At 36.2% G+C, this 20,689-nt stretch overlaps 1 protein-coding gene across 8 annotated transcripts in view; it reads left to right on the forward strand.

Moving 5' to 3' along the window:
• LOC105671131 (broad-complex core protein isoforms 1/2/3/4/5) overlaps positions 1-20,689 on the forward strand; it is a 111,403-nt gene that overhangs the window by 46,930 nt on the left and 43,784 nt on the right. The gene's annotated exons all lie outside the window — the stretch shown is intronic.

The following is a 20,689-nucleotide window of genomic DNA, read 5'->3' on the forward strand; positions in this document are numbered from 1 at the left end:
ATGTGAACTTCCGATGTATTATAGAGTGATTTGAAATAATGAACACCGTCTCTCTGCGTTTCATTGAGAACGGAAGAAAAATATAAATAACGAAAGGATGATAGCAAATTTAACATCAAACGCAACGCTAAATAGTATTTTTTTTACAAATTTTCAGTTTCAAGTACTAAGCATTTCAGTGAAATTAAATTTCGTATTAAAGTATTATCTACTTTATTATTTATTGTCTATCAATGGTGAATATAATCTGCAGAATAAGGCATTATTATTTGTTTCCACTTCAAAAACTTAATTCGCCAAAGTTTCCTTATATTTGCGTCGAACGCGAATAGAGTCAAAAGGAAATTATTCAAAAAATAAATAAGTGCAACAACCAGCGGTGTAGTTCCGGGACACCGTATATAATTTAGATATTCCATGTAGATTGCTCTTGACGGGTGGACGGTCGGCCGACGGCGTTTGCTATGTCGACAGCTGCGACCGACTGCTTATATTCTCATCAGCGCGCATTAAGACGCTCTCTGCCACCGGTCATTCGCATTAGCGTACCAGGAAAATGAACGACCGCAGTCTTGTCTTTCTCGGGTACGATTGCGCTATCTCTCCGCTTTTCTTTATCCACTCCTATATTATCCTCGGATTTTAATCTCGGAAGAGACAGCTATCTCACTCTAATACCAGTTTTGCTACACTCGAGTCAGCACTAAACTCAAACAAAACTCTCAATTTTCGTAGTTTGCTTTTGTTAAGTAAATTTGAATTATTAGCATAATCTAGTTAACTATTATTGTAAATTTCGTGCTACTTTAAGCCGTGTGTGAAACATTTAAACTGTACGATACAACGAACCTTGTAATATGTGACGCGACTTACGAAAATTAGCATCCATATTTTACTATCTATTTAAAAATTAATTTTTTCTATTGCTTTTCAATATTAATCGTCGATTATCAAGCGATCGAGCGACGCAATGGCGAATCGTTAATTATAACAACGTTATATGTTGTCTATATGTTGTAAAGTATTATCACGTACAATGCCATATATTACGTAATGTCATACGCAGAGAAATAAAATTTCATTAACCGCGGTTAGAGTTAATCGACCTTGGTAAAACTGGCTCTAAATCTTGCACTTGTCAAGTGCATGTTCGGATATTTCTACGCTCAGACTATAGAGTCCTTTACACGGATAGACGCTTATAACGCCTCCGTTGCAGCAGAAAATCACGATAATCCTGGCAAGGTTTCGACCGTTCGAGAGTCTCCGATGGCAACCGACGTAGACAATGCTCTTACGTTTTTTAATTCGTCTGGCACGAGTCTGCTCTCGGTTCTTTTCTCCTTATCTCGCCAGTTTCGATATAGCTCTCGATCCTTGCAAGCGGGAAGATCTACTCACGGGCTCGCTACTCCTTTGTCGATATCGTTTTCTTTTTTCTTTGTCCGTTTCTCCCTTCTTTCCAGGGATTTCACCTTCTTTTTTGCCACTTTTATGTAGAGCGAATCGTCCGGGAAAGATTCACGACGAATTGTTCCCGACCTCATGGTTTCGTGTAATTTTCGTATATTTCTCCACCTACTTACACATTATGTACTTCTTCCTCCCCTCCCTCACCGATTTTAAAATGTCTCACTCTATAATGTAATATAATAGAACTCGCAAATTTCATGAGAAGTAGTTTTCGTATTTTCAATGTTAATTTCTGAGACACATTGTTCATCAAAGACAAACTAATTGGACTAATAAGGAAAATTTAAGGAAGCAAATACAATTTACATATAAAAAGAAGTAAATATGATTTATAATATAACTGATGATTTAAACTTTTGGCAGGTGAGATGTGCAAAAACAAAGTCTTATGCTTATTAGATAATTTTAAGCAGACTTTACTTTCAGAGAATTTTAATTATACAGGCTCACTTACCAAAATATTTAACGTAGGAAATTAAAAAAGTTATACAGAAAAAGGATGATGTCCAATTAAATTCTTGTTGAAGCAAACTCTACTCCAGATTCGATCGAGAGAATTTTCAGCCAAGAGAGAAAGCGCGACAGCTTCTATATCCCACGCGTTGAAGAATCGATACTTTACATCAACAATAAATATCGCTCGTCGAGCTTGTCGACTTTACGAAAGTCGTCTCCCCCTTGTCTGGCAAAGAAAGTTAGGCTGCGCGCGAGGAAAGTATCGTACTGAGATGGATGAGTCTGCCTCTTTGCAGCTAGACGAATCGAATTTCACATGCACGAACTGTAACTGACCTTTAGAGACCTAAAGAAAGCTCAGTCTTACGTTCGATTGGAAGTCCTGTTCGTTTAATGTTTTATTAACGTGAATAGTTAGTAAAATCGATATCTCTTGACATTGAGCTAAATAACGTTTTTTCTTATTTGTCTTATTATATGCGCATGGTTACAAATATTCTATTATACTGAAATACTCTTTTTTTTTTACTATTATTATTACTAAAAGTGTTATAATAATTTCGGTATGTAATCTAGGATTCCAAATTGCACGTTTCCGCAAAATGTTCGAAATAATATGCGGCTGATACGCTCTACATCTCTCCCGATCGCGGAAGTGAAATTACTAGTCCGTTACCGAACGACAGATTCGTAATCTACCGGTTAATAAATCGGATCGTCGATTTAGATTCCGAACTCGCCGTTTTGCTCGATAAATTTTCTTATTTTCGTTTAAATAAATCTTTAACCTTCGGTACAGTTGGGAATTTTCCCGAACCTTGCGGAAACTTTTCCGGGGTTTCGGGCTACAACTTTCAGGAAATCATCGGTATTGTATCGGTCACAAATTACGTCGCATCGGCTCAACGGTGTAAAAGACATTTTACAACAATTGCGGATGCTCGCTATCGATACGTCACGACCGGTCCCATTTGCGAGACGGCCCGTTGTAAGATGCGAATTCACGGTCACCAGGTACAACGGCACGATCCCAGCGTCATCACGGCGCACGAGAACGGCCGTGCACGGTACGACGCGTCGAGTTAGGACAGGTCATGCCTCGGTACACGCTCCTCCGTACAGCATCTCCTTCCCTTCCTCTTTTTTCTCGCTCTCACTTCCTCTCTCTTTCTCGCTCTCACTCTCTCGGAGAAGTTAGCGCAGCGCGTCCGTTCGCGCCGGTCGTTAAACGAGCGCGAGCTCGTAGACAGGAGGGGGACGGCTACGAGACTCGAATTCCTCCTCGAGACTCGCGAACAAAGAGACGCGCTCCACCACGCCGCTCTTTGTCTTCGTCTTTCGCCTCTCTTTCTTTTTACATCACGCACTCTCTTCTCCTCTCGATTCCAGCGGTTCTTAACCGGGAGTGTATGACACCCCGCGTACGAGTACGACGCGTCTGATTTTTTTTTAAGCTAACAAAGAAAATTTTACTGCTGATTGTGTTGATTAATATATATATATATAGGAATTATGCATAAATATTTTCACATTAAATTGTGATAATTAAATACAATCATCATTGCAGGCAGCACTTTAAAAAGTATATAGAAAAACTAATTTCATATTTCTGCGCAATAATATTTATCACATGTAAATATGTAATTATATGTTTATAGCGCGAAGAAGTTTAAAACGGTAATATTTGCGCCTTTTTTTCTGCTACTCTGGGAATCAAAGGAAACAATTAAGAACCGCTGTTCCGACTTTCTTTCTTGAAGAATAACCGCGGCGGAGGAGAAAGATAAGGAATTCGCAAAAAGGGAGGAATGCAACGGGCTCGCCTGTACGTCATTCTGTCCGCGAGAGGTGTTCCCCGTTCCACAAATCCCCCCCCTACGTCTGTGCCCTCTTCGTCTGCGGCTTTCGTGGGAGTCCGCGGAATTCGTCGAAGTGGTTTCGATCTCGCGCGAAAACTGTGCGAAAGCACGCGAATGTTGGTGCGCGGGCGACGCGAAGGAACGTGCGAGAATCTCCGATTCTCCTCGCGCGGAGTATTCTTCAGCGTAATTGTTCAAGATCGGCGGGTTTCGATTTAAAAGAAGAAACAAAAAAAAGATTAATGTAGCGAATTCTGGGCACAGTCGCAGTCTACGAAAGAGAGCTTATCGTGCCGCGGTACGATGTTCGATTTTGCGGGAGAATCTACAATTCGCGATCGATGGTTGAAATGAAGGTAATCAGGGTAATTGCAAAACTGCTCTTATGTAACACCATAATGCTCTCCAATTAATTGGTAGGGGTTTGCTTCATGATTTCGTGATATATCTCGATTAAGTAATTATTATTTTGAACGATTTTCAAAATATGATATAGAGATTGTTTTATCGTCATTATTTATCATTTTATTTACTTTTATTTATTTCATCATTTTGATATATAGCGTGTATACGTAATGATAACGAGATGTACGCACTTCCTAAAAATGTCAGACAACACTCTTTCATCAAAATTGAAAGCAAGATGTTTAATTACTCGTTTTGACACTAAAAAAGATAATAGAACCTTATTCTTCTCATTTTTAGCTTTAAGTCGATATCGTATTAATATTTAAATGTCTAACCGTGTATTTAAAACCATCGACCTTTCTATCAGTTAAATATTAATTAACAGAACTTTATTTTCAGTCTTATTGTCAGTTATCAAGATTCTTTCTATTCTACTTAAAGTGCTACTATTTTGCCTATTTAACATTGAAATGAAGAAATTATCGGAGCAATCCTTGCTTAGCAGATTCCGCGTGAGAAGGTGAAAAAAATCGACGTTAGACTTAGATTGGACGCTGCATTAAATAGCGACATCTCAGGCTTTGTCCCCTAACACTCTTGCGTCGTTACCGCGATGCAACGTAACAAGGAATAACGTTGTGTCGAGCGGCCGTTCATGTCGTTGCACGGGTATTTCCCATGCTACCATCGGAGGGGCGCAGGGAGAGGGAGAAAAGGTGCGCTGGGACGAAGGGTGGGTTGCAGAGGGTGAGCTGGACGGTGAGAGAGAGCCGCGGAGAAGAGCAAACTGAGCGTCGGCAGAGATAGGAGGAGGAAGGGAGAACGGGCGAAGGGTAAGCGCGCAGGGTAAGTCACGGAGGGGTGCCGCGAATCGAAAGGATGGAGAAGCGGGGCGCGGAGGGGTCGTCTCTTTTGAGCCGTCTGAACTTTACCAAGTTCGAAACCGTCCGAGGCTGGTGGCGACTCCGCCATCTACCCGCGCGTCCTCCCTCCCCGTGTCTCTCTCTCTCTCTCTCTCTCTCTTTCCTCTCCCCTCGTCCTCGCGTCTCTCTTCCTTGCCGCCCGCCAACCCTGCCGACGTACTCGGTGTACCCTCACGTCCGCCGCCGTCGCGGTATTATGGAAATTTTGAACCAATTCGAAAATCAATAGCCACCGCCGCGGGGAAGAGCGCCGAGACGGCCTGCGTCGCGCGAGAGCGCCGCGCCTCCCAGTTTGGCTTTTTCCGCGTCTGAGAAATTGCGGGGGGTCTTCTAGTTATTCTCTCTTCGGTTCATGAGATGCCGGGGTACTACATATCCTTCTAGTCGCGATTTACCATCCGATTACGATCACCAATAAGAGAAATAGCAATTCTTGACCAATTGTTCGTTTGGAATTTACAATGTAAATGATTCTTAAATACATAGATAACCAACGATTTAAATTATCGACAATATTTTTCAATACAACAATAGGATTCACGATTTGCTCGAAGCCGCACAAGGCTCTTTAGATTCGATATTCGAATGTACATTGTGCGTTTTAAATATCTACTTGTTTTAAATACTGTAAAGAATCGAATACAATTCGATTCCTCCATTTAATTTTATCGTAATCAGCATTACATTCCGAAATTTGCTTTGAAGTCTTTCATAGATTGTTTTTAGCGTATTTTATTTAGCGAGAAAATTTTGCATTTTGATTCGTGGATATTTCGGAAAAATTGCAACTATCGCAATGATTAAAATTGTAAGGTTGGCTTTTTTAAAATTGAAGCAATGAAATTGAATACTAATATTTCGAAGCTCGAGTTACTTTGGTTCCCATAAACCTCGGTCGCGCGAAGGATAAAAGGGAAGAAAGGCGAGCCAGAAGAAAGAGATACAGCGGGAGGAAGGTACGTCTTTGGATGGCGGGGAGAGCTTTTTTCGTTTTACAAACTGGTTCAATTTTTTCTCAAAAAGCGGGTGAACACCACGGGAACCGGTTGTATCTACGCCGAGAGTTGAAACAGCGGAATGAGAGAAAGAGAGATAAGACGGAGCTGAAGAGAGAGATGGTTTTCTCAACGCGAGTTCCAGGTCCGTATCGAGCATTCCTTTTCGAATCTGATTAATCTTCCTACAAAGAATACTTTTTTTTTTACTTTTTAGAAAAACAGATTTTTTCATCGAGAATACGTTGTTAAAATTTTTTACATCACGCTTTTGTTTAGTTATATTGTATTTCAATCTTTTTGATATATAACAAATTATGAACATCTATAAATTTGTAATTCTTTTTTAAATGTATTCAGTTGAGCGTAATTGAAATTCTTTTAATATTATTCGAACGTTTAAAATTGAAATAATATAATTAAATTTTTAATAATACAATATAAGGTATAATTTTTATAAATACATAATTTAGCCGTGCATTGTAACTAAATGATGTTTCGGTAAGAAGATTAATATTAAATATTAATAGATTAACTGCCGAGTAAAATTTATATAACGGTCCATATTATTTTCATAATTACTTTTGCTATTCTGTTACTAATTAGTAGTTTACTGATTATACCGAATCGCATAATTCTATACGGCAAGATCGTATTGTTATTGTGAAATGACATTAAAATATCATTTTCGAAGGAGTGTTGCATTTTCGCGATAATATTGAGGACATGAAATTCCACATCAACGAAAGTTTCATTAGATGTACGGGAAAGCTGTACGGGAAAACGTTGGCGTTTGTATTTGAACATGTTTGCAGAATATTTGCAAAGCGGCATGTGTCTAATGCATATAAATGTCGCTGGTAACTTTATGGAAACCTCCCGCGGGGAATTTTACGCCTTAAATTACGATGTGATAAATTGTTGTCGGTATAATGCATGGTTGCCCCTGTGTGCGCAATAGTGTTCCGTGAATTGGAATGATTCGGTCGCTGGTCGATGAATCGTTTAATAATAATAATAATGAAAGTGCGTTGTAATTTAGTGAGGAAAATACCTCGTTGGAAATACTCGCGATTGACTTTTGATCGCGCGCTGCTTTTCTAATGATAAAATATATGTAAAAGGATATTGCGACATCTAGAATTTTATAATCAAGATAGTATTACATTCTATACATGTAGATTTTTCTCTCGAACGAACTTATTGTAATTTTTCTATACACGGCGATATCGCAATTGTTATAATAACAACGGTGGAATTCTAAGGCGATTTGGAAAAGGCTTTTGTGCATGACACACTTTTCCCTTTCGTGAAACCTACTCCGGAGAAGCCAACGCAAAGTGGGTTTCCATTAGCAGCTATGTATTATTATTTAGCAGACGCACTCCGAGAATCCAGAAAAGTATCTTTCTAGTGACGCGCGTCATGCAACCGAGACCCATGTTAAGATTAAAGCGATTAAAATTTGATCGACATATGAATATATCTGTCGTAAAAAAGCCGTCACTTAAATTAAGATCGACAGTTGAAGTGGGACATCTGGTAGACTAAATTTGATTGTCACAAATTGCAACAAACTGCAACTAAAGATAGAAAATTAATTCTAAGTGATGAAAATGTATTCGCATGGACAACACGTCACGTTAGATTAGTGCGCTTGACACGCGGTAATTATCACACCGGTTATCGTTGATCGTGTAAGCACCATTGACATTGATGCTGGCAAGCGTTATCGGACTGTTAAATACGAATGTGTTACGAACGCGTTATTCCAAAATCAGCGGATTATTCGCGCAGCTAAAATTACTCGGACTTATATGAATTTAGGAATCTAGGGCGAGCGAGGAAATTGGCGGATCTCGACGGGAGTCTCGGCCTTCGCTCTTCGTCGCGACTGTTCGGATACGAAAGATCGATTATTAATCGTCCCACAAAAAGATTCCGTCACAATAATGAAAAGTTAATGTCGTCGATTTCGCGATTTTCGCGGATTCCGCGCCGTTGCAGTTTTGAGACAAGGGATAATCGATCGTGCGGCGATCGATTATCCCTTGTCTCAAAACTGGCAAGGTCGAGTTAGGAAAAACGATTTGGCAGATACTTTATATTTTATGAGGGTTACTTGGTCATCGGCCAAGGATTGAAAGTAAATTTCAACTTGCGAAATTTAGCATTTTGCAAACATAGAATCGTCGATAGAGCGATTTTGCTATTAAAAATTAACTTAATATCTTTTATCTGTTTTGGGAAAAATCCAAATAAATAAGTGAGAATAGAAGAGTGACATATCCCTGTTTAAAAGAGAAAGAGGATGCTATCTTTTCAATTTTATTCTAATATTTTTCCCATTTATAAACACACGATGTATATAATAAATTATTGCGTTTAGAGTATTCTCTGATCTATTTTTTAAATATTATTTAACATTTAAATAAATTTTGATACGCTCAAAATTGAGAACATGTTTCATGATTGATTTATGTCTATTTAATTTATTCCTTTCGAAATAGGGAGATTAAGTAAAGAACTAGTTATGCAATTTTTCGATAATCCACTTTAAAGCTTGAAACGTTTCGTTGCAAAATTTAGTACTTATGTCCTTGAAAGGTTTCTTTAGCTATAAAATACGATTTCTAGTCTACGATTTCTTATCAGTATTTTAGAAAGTCTCCATCTTTTATCGTTTTTTAATCGTAACTCTCTTCTTTCCTATCCATGTTTTTTATATTTTTACTCTTTTGTTATTACTTTTTCTTTCATCATGTTGCACAATTCATACATTTCGAAAATACAGAATACTTTTAACAACATTTTGTGATCTTGACATCTCCAAATTAATTATTTTATGTTTTACAGCGTTGTAAGAGTTTGTTTTTCATGATACATATTTCACGTATTATTATTAATCACTGTTTCATATTCAGCTTTTATATTTGTCGGAAAACAGAAGGCACGTATGCTACATTCTCTAGTCAATATTATTGTCAATATTATAGTCAATATTATTGGGCCTTTGGGCCATCCCTAGGTCGTTCTTGCTCGCGTGTGTGCCTGCCGCAATAGTCGTTTTTCGTCCGTATTACGAGAAAAGCGTGATTCTATTTCTTTTTATTTGCTCACCTTTTAACTGAAATGTACACCGAATACTTTTGATAAGAAATGGATGGAAAAATAGATTTCAATAATCCAGACAGTTGCATCATTATTAATAGCGCTTTAAGATTAATGTGACTTTGATAAGACAATTGTAACGTATCGATTCTTATATACCGATTCTTCGAACTCAATTCAAGTCTTATTTTATCGATTCATGTTCTTTTACTCGTTCACAATTGTAACAAAGAATTTGTTTAATATTTCAAAGCATAATGTCTTTTCAATAATGAATCTAAATCAAGGACCCTTCGCCATTAAATAAAAAAATTGTACTGCTTGATTGCTTTTTAAAATTTAAGAATAACCACGCAAATCTATGATATGATTTCGGGGCTTTGAATAGAAATCTTCAACAACAAACTATTTTATACGTTAAATATGAAAGAGCTAAAACAAGAGCATCTATCCTCTTCTCTCACATTTTATCGCACTTTCACGTCCTTTGATCAGTCAAGATGTTATTATAAAAACGTATATCATACAACTCACGGATCTAGGTGACGATGACGGAATAAATTCTGTTGCGAACCAGCGACATTCTGGATTGTTCGCACGCGAGAGTTTCTCCTTATCCGGAATTCTCACTTTGAACGCGCTCGCGAACGAGTTTGCGAACTGCCCCCGCTTTTGCGACGCATTGTCCGCTATCAGAGTGCTGGTCAGTTTCGCGAACAGTTCGCTGAGCTCTCACGAATCCATCCAACGAATAATCAACACTCAGAACGTAAAGGGAGTTTGCTTAACATGTTGTACAACGCGTTAACAAGATATAACATAATGCGAATTAAATTAATTCTGCAATGTACAAAAATATTTTACACTGTGCAGATAGTCAACGTTAGCACTCAGGAATTGTAATTTTTGGTTTCTTATCAGTTCGCACGCATTGAATTATTAGCTTAGATTTGGCTTTTCTTCGTGATGCTTAGTATCTTATATTCGTAATTTCAAATATTTTAATATTTATCCATTAATATATCTTAATTGTTAAAAAAAAAAATATATATATATATATAATATAAAAAATACATTTTATATTTTTAATAAATATATATAAATTATACGAAAATATGTAAAATCGATAAATAATATTTTTGTGACTTTTATCAGTTTTACAATTCGGGATCCCGTGACATATGTACAAAGCATTGTTGCTTGTGTTTCGTCATCCTTCATCGCTTTCGAGCGAAAAAAGCCGTGACGCGGAATGCGAGCCCCCCCGTTTTTGCGAAAAATCGAGTGCGTTTCGTATGAGAGAAGCCAAAGACCTATTCTACGGAAGGTTATCAATTCTCAATATGTTTAGACTTACTTCGAATGCCGATTGAGCGTATAAATGATAAAGAAGTAAAAAGTTGTTGTTGTTTGTAAAATTCCGATGTTTTCGAAAAATATTTTTGAGATTTATCAGAGCAACAGCGGTACATTGCAATTTCTCTGCGGTGCTGCGATTAATCGTGCATCCCATGTTAATCGAGAAGTCCACTGTTGCATTTGAGCACACAATGTAAACCTGCACTGATTTTCCTTTTTCTTCTTTTTTCTTTCCTTTTTTTTAACGCAACCTGCAATTTATGACGCGCGTTACTGCCGCTTTGACCCCGCATCGCGTGCGCTTTTTTTATTTATGTTTACCAACGGGTTACGTTGCACCGACGATAATATGGCCACGCGTGCTAACGAAGCTAATGTTGCTAATTACGATAACGTGTGTCTGACACTAATAACTACTTAGATCGCCGACTTATCTACGGAATCGCTATGAATTTATGTTGCATCAGTTATCGCGACTTTTCAGACGCGAATAAAAATTCCAAATATAATCTTCGATAGAAAGAATAATAAACTATTTTTTTTCCCGTGCGTATTTCAGTATTTATCAGTCCTTTAATTATATAGTATATAAAATTTTTAATTTCTGAATTAATATTTTTGAAATACATTTTCTTCTTCTGTCGCATAAAGGGCTTAGCATGATTTTTTCGGTGGTAACAGATTTCTTCAGCACGTTCCTGACGATATGTAGTTGTCGAGGGGGCTGCGGGGACGCGTAAGTGGTGGTGGTTGGTGAAGGCCAATCTAGAGAGGGGAGGGCATCGGCCTAAGAAGGGGCTGCTAAGGGGAGGAAAAAACCGGAAGGAGGAGGGATATGTTCCGAGCGGTGGAAAAGAAGACAGACGGCGGCGGGAGCGACGAGACGGGGTGGGTGGCGGTAAAGAGGAGGCGACCAGAAGAGACATACAGCGGTTCCGCGGCATTTGTAGTATTGTAGGTCGTTACATTTTACAAAGCGATCCTTCTTAATTTCCGCGGCCGACCGTACGTGTGCACGCGTGTACAGTAATCTCGTCGCCATTGCTGGCGGGGTCATTGATAAGATTATGCGTCGTCAAGAATACATTTCACACCCTTCAAGGACCTCTGTAATCACGGGAGCTAAACCTCTTCCAAACACAGGTGCGCGTTCTCCTCGTTCGAGAGGTTTGGAGGCGCGTTCGGTTTTTTATGGACAATTGCTTTCCTAATTGGCTACATTGGTAAGTTTCTCAGAGTAAGAGCGGAGGATCTTGGATAAAAATAGTAATATTAAATAATATTTTACTACTATTACTTTCTATTATTGGTTTTTGCATTTATTATTATTGTCATTTTTTCATTGTTGAATGTTGATAAAATATATCTTGTTGAAAAATATAATAAATTTAAAACTGCTCACTGAAACTACTCTTGTAAAAGAAATTACTATTTTTATTACGTTGTTTGATAATAATCATAATAAAAGATTCTTGAATCTCTTTCAAACTTTTTAATTTGTCATATATTTTTAATTCACAGGAATTTTTCTAAAATTTCCTTATATATCCTCGCAGAGCCACAAAAGAATTAATATTCAATAGTCTCCGCTTTTGCTCCAGCAATGTGCCAATTTTTTCACTTTTTTTATCAATGAAATTCGATTTTTTTGTTTTGCATAATCGATTCTTTTGCAATCTCGCGCATAATCATTCGAGAGTCATTGAGGCGAATGATCTAATTAATCAATTCCGTGATTTCACTATGTGTCCTTTTTGATATTAGTTTTCCCAGGATTTTACAGTCAGAATTTTACCTGCTTTTCTATTTATACGTTTTACCTTCTTTCGGTTGCAGATAATATAATGTCAAGTGAGACGTGTCGAAAGTTGTAAAGCCGCGTGGGCTCCCAACATCGCGAATATCATGTCGTTGTATTGTCTACGTCAATGATGACAGCACATAATATTGTTCGTGAGAATGCGCAAAGTCGCATCGGCAAAACGATGTAACTAAGATAAGAATCCTGTTTCGCGTCGTCGTATCAGTTAATTAATAATAAAACGCACAGTGATATTGGTCATCACATTCGTGTGTTTCACATAAAAAAAAAAGAAAAATGTGAAGTTTACATTGATAAAGCACTTGGCATATCGATTTTTTTTAGTGCAAAAGTGTGATCTTTGAACTTTCAACGCTAATGTACAGATTTTATCGAATTATTATTGTGGTCTTTTATTGTGAATATTGAAAAAAACTACTTCTGACGATAGCGTGCTAATCTTCAGTCAGAGGTATATCTTTTTTGTCTATTTTTCAATAAAAAAATTGCAATGTATAAAACTTACCAAGCGAAGAAATAACAACTCTGATTAAGTGGCTGCATTTGCAACAAGAAACTGATTTACAAACTGATCTGCAAAACAGAAATAATTACATTCAATCAAATCAATAATTAATCTTTTCAGTTCGTATAAAATTATATAAGGTATATGAAATATTTATTCCATCATAGATATTTTTAGTCAAGAGTCTCTCAATATAAATTAAAAGCTTGAAAAATATCGGATTTATATTTTGAGTTCTAATTATATGTTTCTGACTATGCACTAGAAAATTGCCTATCGCGAATTGAATAATCCATTTTTAACAAGCTATACGGAGAAGTTTAGTCTTCTGTTTTATGAACATTTTGTATTAAATCACCGATAGCCAACATCGTGCAACTTTAATACAGTTTTTTGCATAATAAGTAGTGCAAACTATTTTTCAAACATCTAGGTAATCAAGAAATGTGGTCAAGTTTCCGCCAAGGTTCTTTGCCTGCGGGTATTATCAGAAGTGACAAGGAGATTACATAAATTGCTAGTTCTTGCCTAAAAATAAACAACTAAAAATGCCACGTATCTTAGAGAATATTTTAAAAAATGTGTGTGCTCTATTGTTATGTATCTAATACATTATGTATTTAAAAAAAAACATTACTCAACCAAAACCGCTCATTCACAATTCGAATGTCTTGCAACAACTAGTTCGAATTGTGCAATACTGTGGAGCAACTTTCCATATTTAAAAATTTAAAAAAGAAACGATGTATGATAAATTCATCGTCGAAGAAGTTCATTCTCGCAGAGATGCACCGGATGCAAGCAATATATACCACGTGCTCGAGGATAGGCGTCGTTGTACACGCCCCCTCGTGTGCCCGAGGGAGAATGAACGAAAACGACAAAGAGATAAATAGAAAGAAAAAGCAATCAGCTCTAACGAGAAAGAGAGAAAACGAGCGCGGCCTCCACACTGCGTATGCACCAGAGTTTATCTGCGCGTGATAAGGCCACTATCGCCGTTTTCGTCGCTCACTATACGTCTCGTCGAAGGAGGAAAGGAATGCAATACAGTGCGTAGCAATAGTTACAATGTATCATAGCATTATGCTGTAAAACTTTGCTCTCTGAGCTTGCACTTTAATCTCGAGAGTATCGTCCACCTTTCTGACATTGCACTCGCGTTACGACACACGTACAACGTTGTACAGATAAACAAGTTTTTTTTCCTTCGCCGTCGATATAAGAAGCGGTAATGCAAGTTTCGTCAATCACGCTCTAACGATATTTTACTCGATCTTTTTTTCTCTCTCTCTCTTTCTTTCTCTCATTCACTCGCTCACTCAATGATAAATCGCGATAAGTCTCGCCCGCTCGTATGCTGTCTCCGTTGTTTTCGCGGAAGCACTGTAACACCGACGAGAGAAAAACGACTGTCATTTCATGGGAACGCGGTGACATTGTGGCATTTATCGACGTTGAGCAGTTGCCAGCGCGGCGTTTGAGCAGAGAATGCAAAACACATTAAGTGCGCTTTATTACTACGCGAATGCAAATCGGACACGATATTTCTAACATTTTTTTTTTATCTCCAGGGGTGCTCGTAGAACGTATCGCAGCAGAGTTTGTTTTATTATGATTTAAGTGAAAATCCATCTTGTACTAGTAAAATGTTTTATGCTAGCGCTCTATGTTTAATATTTATAAAGTACGTAGAATTAAGTGATTCGTCTTATTGCAATCTAAATGCAAATTATGCGATATTTTTACCGCTTTTTTTTTTTTACCACGAGACAACTTATAATGATATTAGAATAGATATTTTGCATGATATTGCGATATGCTCTCGCTGCACGTTAGTGTAGCTTGATAAATTCATTATATTTTCGACCCGAATGCGAGCGATAGCAGAAATATTTTATGCTGATTATCTCGATTCTAAATATTAATAGATTACATTAAATTTAATAAATTCACCTTACTGCAATGCAAATAAAAATCGCTACATCTGTAAAATTTTTTTATTAATTTGTCATGACATTGAAAGATATCTGAATTATTAATTGAGATGTCTGGATATTAAAATGAAGCTTAATGAATATTAATCAGCAGTTAAAACGTATTGATAAAAGATGCAAAATCTTGTTCGGTTTGGTTATAATGCGACTTAGAACGATTTAAAACGTTCACTGCAACACAAAATTGAAACGTAAGAAATTGATTTCGAAAGATGCCAGAAACAGTGCGTGAAGAATTACGCGACGACAAAGTTTTCACACGATGCATATACCGCCGCGTATCTTCGTCGATGCATCCCGATGTTCTTGCGAAACAACTGGCGACCGCGGAACCGTTATGTCGAAGCGTCGTTATTCTTATATGCACGATTCTCGTATAAACATCATCGAGAATTGGAGAAGGGAATCGTGTAGCCAAGTAAACCTACGTTCCTTAACGGTAGGCGCGCAAGCGCGCTTGTTAGCCGGAAGCCGGCAAACGCTTAACGGATCCTCGAAAAGAAGATTGAACTTCGAAATACGCATTCTGCGACCGTCAATGCAACAGTTATCTGGGTGCATTCCCGTTATTATGTCACATTATTGAAATTACAGCGTCGGGCGATGATCGTGACGAAAAGTATTCTTTATAGTAAGAATTCGGTATAATCGGCACTATCAACATCATATTAACATTGGCTGAGATAACGGTAATTAATTAAAAGATTAAAGAATATATCTCTTACATAAAACGTGCAATAAAAGAGCGTTTGGTTTCACTATATATTGATTCGTATATTGAGGTAAATAACGCCAATTAAACTGTGACAGTAATTTAAATGCGGCAGCATACGTAATATTTCTCAAAAAAAATTTTAAAAAATAAAAAAAAAATTTAAAAAAAATTAGAATGTATTAATAGCTGTTGTAAAATGCTAAATAAGAGTGATAATAATATTGACAGGTAACACTGAAATTTTATTTTTGATCAACTGTACTTCCAAAAAAAAAAAAATAAATAAATAAATCCAAACAATTAACAAAATTGAGTAACATTATTTCGTCTATGTGTTGCACAATCACAAAATAACGAAATTTCAACAAAGTTGTAATAAAAATCTTTTTAATGAAGCCACGTGTTTAAATTAATATACACTTGAGAAACGGAACATATTTATTACAACATATCCTTAACCGTGAGAAATTTATTGAAAGCAAAAATTGAGTTTTCTCATGGAAATAAGTCTGTTAACGATAGAATTCCGTATGTAATATAAGAGTAGCTTCGATAAAAAAAAGTCGTGATACATAATTGATCGTCATTCTGTGAGTGTATAAGAACCATAATAGCCATATTCCCATGCTTCAGCTATTTTTACGATCACGCGCTAGCGATGTATGCAGATGCGTCTACTACGCAAATTATAACAGTACCTTGCGGCGGAGATATTAATGCATCACGACGAGCGTAACAGATCTCTGTATAATAAGCGATCGAAGGATCGCTCGATCGTGGAGAAATCGTAGGCGAGTAAAATTGGTACCTGTAAAGGGCTGTGTAAACAAACTAAAAAAGGGTGAGTAACGTCACGAGTTGCAAGGTCAACCATTTGCAAGCCGCTATTCTTAAAATAGTCCTGTTAGCTGGCGTTAATAAGCAACTGCTTATTAATATTAGTACAAGATATCGGTAAAATTGATCGGTATTAATTAATAAATTCTTTGCGTAAATATAATCATGTCGGTATAGTTAACATAAATTAATAATGCGCATAAAGCGCATTTAAGACTACGTTATCAATTTTTTAGAAGAGAATTCTATCGGATGAAGATCAAGTTATAGCATTAGTATTAATTGAAAAACGGATAAATGTTTTTAAAAAATTATGTAATTATGATTGAAAACTTTAATTATAACTAGTCTAATTATTATTGAGTCAATTATTAGCTAAAACAAAAAATTATCAACTATTTTGCAAAAAAAGAACATAAAAGAACGAAGAGACATATTGTAACAGAAAAATAGTGATTTGGAAAATTGTAATTCTGATTTTGAGTGTTTTACAATTTTTGTAAAAAAACCTATAACAAAAAAATATTACAAATTTATAATGCAGACACCGTCATCGTTTCAAGATAATTGTATTTTAAAAGATTAGGAATGAATAGTATGTGTGAAGCTGGCATATCATTTCGCGGAAACTCACAAATAATTAAGAGTTCTGACTTTATTTTCAATAGTTCTAGAGTTCCTGATAGTTTAAACAAATAGTTCTGGCCATTAAACCAACGAAAATGCCTCAGGACAAACTGAGACGCCAACTTCACGCAGCGTCTCACTTTGTCCTACGACATTTTCCTTGTCAATAATTGTTGGAAATTAAAAGATTTATAGTTCTACAAGAGTTCTAAGAAGAGTTCTGCCTTCTAAAAGCAAAAAAATATCAATAAAGATAAAATAAGAACAAGTAAATCCTTATACCTATAGATATACAGATGAGACGCCGGCCTATTTTCAAGAGTTCTGTTTATTCCAACTTAGCTCTCGTATAATTCTGGGCATGCACAATGTCTTTCCAAAGAGTTCTGATGGTTACAACAATTAGAAATTAAAAAAAAAATTATTTTGTTCGAATAACGTATCTTTTCGAGTATAAAGGTGAGACGCTGGTCGTATTTCGATAGTTCTATCGATTTTAAATGACATTTTGCGTCAGGCTGTAATCACTTTTCATTTCTATGAAGAGTTCTATGCGTTATTAGAATGTTAATTAAATAAATTAGATCTTTTGAAGCGCTGGACGTATAAATACCGAGCTATCGAGGTGAAACGTTGATTGTTTTTCTACAACGTCATGGATTAAAAAATTTTTATTTTACTGTGTAAGTATATTGTTTTAAATGTCCACGCCGTGATTCTGGATTATGCTAAGAACAAGATAAGTACATTTAAAACAATACACTTTCACACAATGAAATAAAAATTTCAAAATCCATGACGTAGAATAATGATCAGTCTCACCTTGATAGCTCAATATATATACGTCCAGCGTCTCGAGAGACCTAACTTGTTCAATCAACATTTTAATAACTTTTACGCATAGAGCTTTTTGTAGAAATAAAAAGTGATTACAAACTGACACGAAATGTCACTTGAAATCGATAGAATTATCGACATACGACCAGCGTCTGACCTTAATACTCGAAAAAATACGTTTTTCAGCCAAAATAATTTTTTAAAAAAAGGTCAGTCTCATTTCGATAGCTCAATATATATACGTCCAGCGTCTCGAGAGACCTAACTTGTTTAATCAACATTCTAATAACTTTTACGCATAGAACTTTTCGTAGAAATAAAAAGTGATTACAAACTGACACGAAATGTCACTTGAAATCGATAGAATTATCGACATACGACCAGCGTCTGACCTTTATACTCGAAAAAATACGTTTTTCAGGCAAAATAATTTTTTAAAAAAAGGTCTAATTGTTGTAACCATCAGAACTCTTTGGAAAGACATTGTGCATGCCCAGAACTATACGAGAGCTAAGTTGGAATAAATAGAACTCTTGAAAATCGATCAACGTCTCACTTTTATACCTGAAAAAACACGTTTTTCGGGTAAAATAATTTTTTTTTAAATTTTTAATTGTTGTAACCATCAGAACTCTTTGGAAAGACATTGTGCATGCCCAGAACTATACGAGAGCTAAGTTGGAATAAACAGAACTCTTGAAAATCGACCAGCGTCTCACCTTTATACCTGAAAAAATACGTTTTTTGGGCAAAATAATTTTTTAAAAAAAGTTCTAATTGTTGTTACTATCAGAACTCTTTGGAAAGACATTGTGCATGCCCAGAACTATATGAGAGTTAAGTTGGAATAAACAGAACTCTTGAAAATCGACCAGCGTCTCACTTTTATATTTGAAAAAACACGTTTTCCGGATAAAATAATTTTTTTTTTTTAATTTCTAATTGTTGTAACCATCAGAACTTTTTGGAAAGACATTGTGCATGCCCAGAACTATACGAGAGCTAAGTTGGAATAAACAGAACTCTTGAAAATAGGCCGGCGTCTCATCTGTATATCTATAGATATAAGGATTTGCTTGTTCTTATTTTATCTTTATTGATATTTTTTTGCTTTTAGAAGACAGAACTCTTTTTAGAACTCTTGTAGGACTATAAATCTTTTAATTTCCAACAATTATTGATAAGGAAAATGTCGTAGGACAAAGTGAGACGCTGCGTGAAGTTGGCGTCTCAGTTTGTCCTGAGGCATTTTCGTTGGTTTAATGGCCAGAACTATTTGTTTAAACTATCAGGAACTCTAGAACTATTGAAAATAAAGTCAGAACTCTTAATTATTTGTGAGTTTCCGCGAAATGATACGCCAGCTTCACACACACGAATGAATAGCAAAAAGATACCTATCACGACTGTAAGTTGAAAGAATTTTGAAGGGTGTATTGTAAATTCCAAAATATTTAAGAATGGAATCAGAACAAAGCTTCTTTTTATGGTAGTGCCTTGTAGTTCGAGCGCAGAAGGTCTATATAGTTGCCCCCTCCCCCCTAACGCAAATCGTAAAAACATTTATATATTCGGATTGTACATCGTTTGTACATAAATTTTATCGTTTGTACATTTTTCAGTAATTTAAAAAAAAATGACAGTTTTTGTAACTGCACCAATGATAGTTAGCCCTCCCTATGTCACAATTACGTCACGTAAACTATAATTTATGAATTTATCGTGCTTAATCGTTTGTATGTCGTTTGTACATTATTAATAATCGGTTAAATTTATATTCCAACATTTTGTTTTTGTTTAAAACGCAAAATAAATAATTTTTATTTGAATATGGCGCGTACGGAGCACGGTACGGGTGCGCATGCGTTTTAGTTACTTCCTGCTAGAAAATGGCGGATAAATCTTCAAAGTGCGTTTACATTAGTGTCAATTTTACCAACATCAAGACTGAAATATGTCAACTGCTGAAACGAAAAAAATCACTTTGAAGTATTTCAATTGTAAATGCTCAGGGCCATGGCGCTTAAAATAACGTTAGCAGTAAAATTTAAGCGGTAAACAAATTGGCTAATCTTACGCTTTCGAGAATACTACACTGTAATTGGTTAATTTGTTTACTAATTAGGTTTTATGTATGTTTCTTATGTTGCCATTGCTCTCATTTACAAAATCATTGATTAGGGCCTATCCAGACAAACTTAAGATTGATTAGCCAATTTGTTTACCGCTTAAATTTTACTGCTAACGTTTCTTTAAGCGCCATGGCCCTGAGTATTTACAATTGAAATACTTCAAAGTGATTTTTTTCGTTTCAGCAGTTGACATATTTCAGTCTTGATGTTGGTAAAATTGACACTAATGTAAACGCACTTTGAAGATTTATCCGCCATTTTCTAGCAGGAAGTAACTAAAACGCATGCGCACCCGGCACCGTGCTCCGTACCCGCCATATTAAAATAAAAATTATTTATTTTGTGTTTTAAATAAAAACAAAATGTTGGAATATAAATTTAACCGATTATTAATAATGTACAAAGGATGTACAATCCGAATATACAGGGTGTCCGGTAATTGCTGAATCACCTCTCGGGTGTAGGTAGAGCAGGTAAAACCGAGTAGAAAAGTCCTCTACCATTTTGCGATTTTCGCAATAATTAATGAGGAATTAATAAAAAAACTATCAGCCAATTCGCGCGAGTTTAAGAGTGCGGCGAGAAGAGACCCGCGGCGGTACAGCTCACTATTATTTCGTTACTAGGCGCGCG

The sequence above is a fragment of the Linepithema humile genome, chromosome 4 (assembly GCF_040581485.1).
Source record: "Linepithema humile isolate Giens D197 chromosome 4, Lhum_UNIL_v1.0, whole genome shotgun sequence".
NCBI lineage: Eukaryota > Metazoa > Arthropoda > Insecta > Hymenoptera > Formicidae > Linepithema > Linepithema humile.